Source organism: Melitaea cinxia, chromosome Z (assembly GCF_905220565.1).
Source record: "Melitaea cinxia chromosome Z, ilMelCinx1.1, whole genome shotgun sequence".
Lineage (NCBI taxonomy): Eukaryota > Metazoa > Arthropoda > Insecta > Lepidoptera > Nymphalidae > Melitaea > Melitaea cinxia.
Window position 1 is genome coordinate 11,690,445 of NC_059424.1, and position 7,465 is coordinate 11,697,909.

The window sequence follows — 7,465 nt, forward strand, 5'->3', positions numbered from 1 at the left end:
ACACGTGTCCTTTAGCCATAAACAATAAGGTACGTTAAGATCTCAGTAGAAAGGTAAGTTAATACAGGTATTTGATATCAGCGTTTTGTTATTAAAATCCTGTCGTAACAAGTTATTGTGAAACTAAGCATGTGATAGTGGATTTATAGTACACCATGGAAAGTAAAAATTATCTCTTTTATAAATACGACTTGCTCTACTTAGTGTACTTAATACTAAATATTATTGTATAAGGATTCCTTCAGAGATAATAAAATCTATGAAGGCATAGACTTAACTAAACATTTATTCTAATATAAGTGGCGAATATGAAGACATATTTGTGATTGAATACATAAAATCGCCTCGATTTAATTTTTATTATACTATTATATTTTTTAGACATTTCAGAATAATAACTATAAATTATTTTATTTCTTAACTATACTTTATGTATCCAGCTTTGGGGCAGGATGCTCATATACCTATTACATTGGCTAAAATTGTAATCGACGTTAATTTTAAATATAGAGCATAAAGCAAATGGCTCGTTAAAATGCAAACATGATCCACAGAATTTGGAAGAAATAATAAGTTATCAGTTTTGACTACAAGTATAATGCATATGGTTTTGATACCGATTCACACGTAACGTTTAAGCTGATGGTGGAAAATCAGAATTAACGTTTATTATGTAACTTACATGTAAATTCATCATTAATAAGATTTATCGCTCTCGTTCTGAAATTCCACCATTATTTAAACGTAATTATCATTAATATTAATTTATTGAATCAACTATTACAAAATCTCATAGTCATTTCTGGAAACAAACAGAAAGCGTATATGTAAAAATAATACAATCAAAGGAACAATTTGGTTATAATTATGGTTACAGTCATCAACAGGTACTTTGATATTCATTCTGTTATTTTTTATTATAAATTTAACTATAACTGTTCCCTAATCATAAATAAAATCTCGTGTCAAGTAACTCGCTTTTACGGTTGACATAAAAAAACAAACGAATTTTTCATGATTCCATTAGATGATTTGGTACTTTTACTTCAATAACAAAATCATCATACAACAAGTTCATTTTGGTTATGATACTACATTAAATTACTTTGTTTATTGAAAATGACACGGATGCTTGCGTAGAAAATTTTCCAAAGTGTACACCAATTTACCAATTACCTAATAGAGCTGGCGACACTTTCAACGACGTAGGTTATTATTGACAACTGTATAAATATTAACTATTGAAATTTTCGTAACTTATAGTCTTACATCTGCAGTCACTAATATTCTTACAAAGTCAGGTAGCTTATTTTTATAACTGTTACTAGCTGTGCACGCGACTCCGTCCGCGTGGAATTTAACAAAATAATTATTGTTCGGTTCGCTGTTATAAAAAAAAAATCGAAAATAAAAGTAGCCCAAGTTACTCATTACATCAGCTATCTGCCAGGGAAAGTCCCGTCAAAATCTTTCCAGCCGTTTCAGACATAAGCTGGAACAAACAGACAGACATTTATTTTGGTGTATGTACCGTGTAGACATACATATGATTTTAGTAAAAAGCAGTTATTTTAATATTAAAAACAGACACTCCAATGTCATTTATTTGTATAGATAAAGTAACAAAAATATATCATATTACTACATTAATCTTAAGTTTGCTACAGTTCTGAAATGGATTATTTGAAAAACAATATTTATATATATTAATATTTATAATTTGTTATTATAAATAAATTATAAATGTTACCTTTTTTGAACACTGTTAATAAATGTCATGACTTGTTAGTTATCCTACTTTTTATACTTTATATTATTATCTATACAAATAAAATTGCAGCAATTGTCTTGTTTGTAATATTAAAATAACCACTTTTTACTACATGCATATGAATGTATTACACTGTACCTAAACCAAAATAATATTTTTTCCGGCTAATGTTTGAAACGACTAAAAAGATTTTGACGGAACTTTCACTGGCAGATAGATACCTGATGTAATAAGGAGTAACTTAGGCTACTTTTATTTTAGAAATTTATTTATTTTATAAATGCGAAATAAACTATAACTATTTTGTTAAATTTAACAATTAATATAATCGGCAGATTTGTTATTATTTTGAAATTTATGATTTATGTGACTAGTATAGATTTCTTAACCATCATATTGAGTTATAATTATTATACTGACTGCAGACTTAGGTAACTGTTTAGTTGTATGTAGATAAGTTTTTATTGAAGGATCGATTATGACGTACTTAACTCACATCAACTTGTCTCGTTAATTATGACATTAACTATAATTTACATTATTAAGAAAAAACCGACAATGGTTAAATTTTCATGTATTACTTTCTACCCGACATGTTTGTAAAAAGAACTTGTTAAAATATTGAAAATTACGTCTTTGTAATAGAAATCTAGTAAAATATCACAATAGCGATATCTATTGTATATATATTGTAGAAATAAAAAGGTATTGTAGAAATCTGATAATTCAATTATTTCATTGTCATGCATTTATAGATATAGAGGTTGGTAGCATTATATTATGAATATTTTAAATGCAATTTTTAATTAGTATTTTTAATAATTCAATATTACAAATAATGCTCCAATAGAATATGATGATATATTAAATTTTTTGAATTGGTTTTAGTTCCATTATATTTTGTACACTTTTATTAATTATAGTTATTGTACTATGACATGTCACACCAGTGTGCGAGATTTAATCGTCAAAACAAATTGTTTCTGTTACAGCACAAATATAACGATGTGTTTATTACGTATAAAATTAAATACAGTTGCAGGACATCTGTACTTATAACATTTAAGATTTCTTTAATATACGAGTAGTACATTTATGCCTTTAGTTTTTCAAGCTCATAAATGTATTTTACTGTAAAATTCTGATTACCTGTTTACCTGACAGTATATACAAAATAGTCATTATTTATAGTATGTGATTATGACGGAATAATTACGAGATTCGTATGTATGCAGATATATCTGAAAATGTTTCAAGACTTATGATACTTCTAAAAAAATGTATGTGGAAAGAAATATAACATAAAGAAAGGTATAACCTTAAAAAATTAACTATGTCTTTAGAGGCTATTCATTAATTACGTAAGGGGTCCCGAGGGGAAAGGGAGGTGTTGACAAAATCTGTACATAACCTTATTTTGAGGGGCAGGGGGCTCAAACCGATTTGCAAAATGAAGACGAATAAAGCGAATTGAGCTGTTTATTACATGTTTTATAAAGAATGAATAGCGTAAAACATATTTGGATAATCCAAAATTGAACGCCTCAACGCCATCTAGTAGCTTGTTTAGGAACTAATGATCGACCGTACAACTATGGAATAAAACATCTAAAAACTAATCTTACGTAAGAATAGGGGGAGGGGTTTAAAAATATTAAGTACCCTTACATAGGGTTAGGGGGGAGGGTCCAGAATTGCCATAATCATTCTTACGTAATTGATGAATGGCCTCAACAACGCGGGGTGTTTTCTATGTTTATTATACATTGTTTAATTTTCGTATTATGTTTGTGAATTGTGAGATCTCTATAATTTTTGACTGATTTTTACATTAGTTGTGTGTTTTCACAGTAGAAAACTGAAAATAACACAGTTTTAGGTCAATAATTTCTTTTATAAATGGAGAAAATTATATATTTTAGTCTATTTCTTAATTAAGTTAATTTTAAACCAAGTGCTATGTTTTAGCATTTAATATTCCTGAAACAGATGATATAAAATATTACTTCATTTTATTTCTGATAATTATATTGCTTACTTAAATATTGGATGTTTCAGTACTAATATTCGGTAGTAATACATATATACATACTTAGACAGTTCCAAAAAATATCTGTATAAATTGTAAAAGAAGTACTATTATTTTAAATGTTCGTGCCATCGCATCTTCAGTTTCATTTGTTAATAAATTACCCTATCCTAATATTTATAACGAAAACTTTTATTAAATAAATATGCTTATACTCGGGCATATTATTTAAATTTATTACTAACTCTTCGCAAATAAATCGTTACAAAAGGCTTAGAACCAGGAAAGAAAGCAATAATAAACTTATATGATTGTTATTCATGCATATTATATTACAAAATGATGTGTAGAATTTTTAGATCAAAATAATAAAGTGGTTTTAATAAATATATCGTTAAGGATTAATAAGAATCGTGTTGTGGCAAAGAAATATGATTTAAGAATAATCATTAGGTTTAAATTTATTACTTTGAAACGTCAGGATTTCCGAACGCCTTTTCCATTATCACATATCATACGTTATGCGAGTTTGTAAATCCTCGTTCGTCATCATTTACTCAAAATTGTCACCGTAATACATTTTATATTATAATTTTTTTTTTCGAAAATATTTAGTATTTGAGTTCAGATCGTGTCATTTTATTACTTTACATTTTATACCTACTCGCTATGGCAGGGGTTCCCAAACTTATTTTGTCTACTGCCCGCTAAGAGAATAAATTATTTTGTAGTGCCCCCTTTGAGCAATCTTTTAATGAATTTTAGTTGATGTTCACCAGTTGTAGTCGAGAGTCCTTATAGATTAAATGACCAATCAAAAAAAGGCCCCCAAGCCTCTACACAACGCCACCATTTTTTTCTAGCTCTCTTACCCCTTTAGTACTGCAGCGCCCACAATGGGGCCTTATCGCCCACTTTGGGAAACACTGCGCTAGGGGGTTGTCCATTGATTACGAGATGTTTTTAGAAACTTTTTGCCCCCTACACCCCTGGTTATCTATGGTGACGTTTTCGATCCAAAAAAATCACGTTTATATTTTTAACCGACTTCAAAAAGGAGGAGGTTTCTTGATTCGATTTTATTTATAAATATATATCTTATATATAAAATTCTCGTGTCACAATGTTACGATACTCCTCCGAAACGGCTGGACCGATTTTTATGAAATTTTGTGTGCGTATCGGGTAGGTCTGAGAATCGGCCAACATCTATTTTTCATACCCCTAAATTACAGGGGGGGGGGATTAAGGGGCTTAGGGATATATATTGCAAAACAACGTTGTGGGGTCAGCTAGAATATATATTATATATTTATATATATAGTGTGTTCGTGGATAACTTCGTCGTTTATGAACCGATTTTGCTGATTCTTTTTTTTGTTGAAAAGGAGATATCTGAAGGGAGGTACCGTGATAAGGAAATAGGATCTGATGATGGCATCCCAGAGAAATCGACGGAAATCTTCGAAAACGGTAGTGGCGACTAGTGCGTTTATTAATTTTTTTCGTCTACTTATGTTGTATTTAATTGTCGATGTAATTGAAGTCTGTTTTTTTCGTTTGCTAGCAAACACAATTATTTTGGAAAGTCATTTGAAAATTTCAGAATATAGTCATTGAATACAGGTATAATTTGATTAAAATTTGGAAAAATATGCATCGTGATACAATTTTTTAGACAGGCAAAAGGTTGCAGGGTGTTTGTCGGTTGTTTTTTTCGTTTAGAAATCGCGCGTTCAAAGAAAAATAAATTTACGAGATATCTCAATATCGCCCCTCCTTGCTCTTATGATATTTCGAGATTTTTTTTTGAACCTCACGTGTTTCATCATCATATAGTAAATATTGGTGCATTTATAGCCAGTAAGATAATATCCGAATTTTTGGTTGTGCCGTCTACTTTTTTTTTTCTTATTTACAAAGTCTTAGTTTTAAAATGACTGCATTTAGTCTATTGTCTCTTATTGAACCAATTAATAAGTATATTGGTTTGAGTATAACGTTTTAAAGAAGGATTGCTAATAATAAGCCAATGATTTATTGTTAAAATATTAATATCACCAGTGACGTTGTTTGTCAAAATAAATTTTAATGACGTGTATTAAAATATATGTATATTTTTATTAAAATATTATAATATCACAAAAAGTTTTCTGTACAGTGTCAGTATTATTAATCAGTGATTGTGAGCAATTTTGTAATAAAATTATTGCTGGTATAATGTATGCAATTGCGTTTTTTAAATCTGCGTCTTGAAAACAAAGTAAAGATATTAGAAGTGAATGATAGATGAAGATTTAAACGCAATTAACAACCAGCTTTAATTATTAATTAAGGTTATGCATGTAGTACGAATAGCATTTCTTAAATTGTTAATTTCTACTACTTATTTGTATTTAAAACCAAACTAGATAATAAAGTAAATGATAGTTTTGCATGAAATGTTTTTTAATTATATTTGAAAAAAATTACGATTCAATCAATCATACTCTAGCACAGATCCTATAGCCAGTTATCTATGGCAATACATTTTGCTATATGTGTCATAAACTACACAGTTGATTTGACTCTTTACCTCACAAATTTTATATATATTAGAACTATGTTGCTTAAGATCCTTAAAAGCCATCGAATCGGTAGCATTTAATAAATATCGTTGATCAATATATATAAATAGAAGTAGTTTAGGCAAAAGATCGGTTTACAATTAAACTTAATTATATGATATATAGAGTTTTACTTTCATATCACTTTTATATATTAGGTCTTTACCTATGAATTTGCCGTTTCGTCGTACTGGCTATTTCAAAACAAAAAAAAAAAAAAAATATCGTTAAAAACTTGAATTTCAAATTACTTTTAATTTTAAAAATGTAGAATTCTTTTTTTTTATATTTAGTCACTTGTTTAATGGTTAGTGTTCTGTTTACATCGCATTCGTACGTTTTTCGTCACCACACCACATCAGCCTATCGCAGTCCACTACTGGACATCGGCCTCCACAAGTTCGAGCCTAAAATGACGTGAACTCATGTGACTCATGGTGACCGCAGGGCTGGTTTTGTCGCACCGAAGACGCTGCTGCCCGTCTTCGGCCTGTGTTTTTCAAAGATAGTAGTTGGATGGTTATCCCGCCATTGGTCGGCTTTTTTAGTTCCAAGGTGGTGTGAAACTGTGTTATCCCTTAGTCGCCTCTTACGACACCCACGAGAAGAGAGGGGGTGGCTACTGGCTATATTCTTTAATGCCGTAACCACACAGCAAATTTTCGTCATTCAGAAATGAACCACTTGGTCGGCCGAAAATGTTGGTCGATAATGATGAATTAAAGTCTATTGTGGAGGCTGATAATTCTCAAATTACAGCTGAATTAGCAGCAGCTTTCGAATTAGCACTAAAACAGTGGTGGTCCATTTGCGTCAAATTAAAATTAATTGCAAGGTAAAAAAGGTCGACAAATGGGTGCCTCACGAATTGAACGAACGCCAGCGCGAATTACGCGTCGAGACGTGCCTTGCACTGCTCAACAGACACACAAACAAATGCATATGAGATCGCATTGTTACTTGTGACGAAAAATAGACTCTATTCGACAATCGCAAGCGCTCAGCTAGTTGGTTAGATCCTGGTTCAGTACCTAAACAATGCCCTAAGCGAAAAATAAC